Raw genomic sequence first — 1,147 nt, 5'->3', positions numbered from 1 at the left:
GAATGTGTTTTTCAAGCAAAGCATGTTACCGTGCTTGTTTTTTTTTTCTTATCGCCAAGCATATGACAAGTTGTCCCTTTAAATTCAAAGATGGGCGTTACGTGGTCCCCATTCATCTATGTATGACGTATAAATGGCATCAGCACCTTGGATACCAGAGAGCCAGTTACGGATGGTTACTACCCAATTTTTATCCAATCAACGGCGGCCCCGGACTTCTTCTGCAGGAGCAGCCTGACGAAGCACTACTCCACTACAAACTCCTTTTAGTGTATCGCTCCGCAGAGGGCCTTTGCTCGCACTCTTCAAGTTGATTAAAAACAAATAAAGCTGCGTTTTTGTTTTCTCTGGCAATTTCAGTTCTTACAAATGATCTTGAGTGTGATCTAGCCTTGGATATTTTTTGTGTAAGGAAAGGTAGGTGTTTATTTTATTATTTATATTGAATTATAGGAAAGTCACTGTTTTCTTACGGCTCATCTTTTCTCAATCCTCTTTACTAAATGGCTTCAGATCACGGCAACCGAATTTAAATTAAATGTACCTGTTAAATTATGCAACCTGAAATAACAGTGTAAACACTGCAGAACTGTCATATATCTAGTTCGCTTTTTAAAATCTGATAAATACACAGGTTAACCTTAGATTTAAAAACAGGAGAAAGCACAATATGCTTCTTGCTAGTGTTATACCTTGCTAATTTGTGGGGAAAAGGGGAGTTTTAGAGTTGCACGTCTAAAATTGTATTAACGTAACTAGGATGAACAATCTGGTAATTTCAGGAGTATTTAAATCCCTAAATATACGGGTTTAAAGCTCATTTGATTGTCAGGCACTGCGGACTGTCGTTCCTGTCCTTCCATTCGGACAGCCAATGACTGGTTTGAAGGGCGGTGCTGGGGGGGGGGGGGGAGGCTTTATGACGCAAAAGCTATCGCGTTTCTAGGAATTCGAGAATCTCGATTGACTGTGGTTCTTAACCAACGAGAAAAGAGGACTGCTCAAGAGAGTAGGCGGGACAAAGGGAAAGTGACCAATGGTGGTCGTCAGAGTGAAGCTCTGCGTGTTTTGACCTCTGAGAACCGCATCACCGCCTACCGCGTGCCTGTCGGAGGGAAGCTATAAAACGGGGACAGCTGACAGCTGA

General features: G+C 42.1%; 1 protein-coding gene across 2 annotated transcripts in view; it reads left to right on the top strand.

Annotated features, from left to right (window-relative positions):
• Positions 1–247: 247 nt before the first annotated feature.
• The window catches only part of LOC148652536 (protein Tob1), a 4,579-nt gene continuing 3,679 nt past the window's right edge, over positions 248–1,147 (top strand). The window contains exon 1 of one of the 2 annotated variants that reach the window (XM_088599395.1): positions 248–417. The gene's annotated coding sequence lies outside the window, so the exon portion shown is untranslated. Of the gene's footprint in view, positions 418–1,138 lie in introns of those variants that run through there. The other variant, XM_088599394.1, reaches the window with a different exon arrangement.

The sequence above is a fragment of the Lepisosteus platostomus genome, chromosome 11 (assembly GCF_059453375.1).
Source record: "Lepisosteus platostomus isolate fLepPlt1 chromosome 11, fLepPlt1.hap1, whole genome shotgun sequence".
Lineage (NCBI taxonomy): Eukaryota > Metazoa > Chordata > Actinopteri > Semionotiformes > Lepisosteidae > Lepisosteus > Lepisosteus platostomus.
The sequence above is the reverse complement of the archived record's forward strand: the minus strand, read 5'-3'. Positions and strand labels throughout refer to the sequence as shown.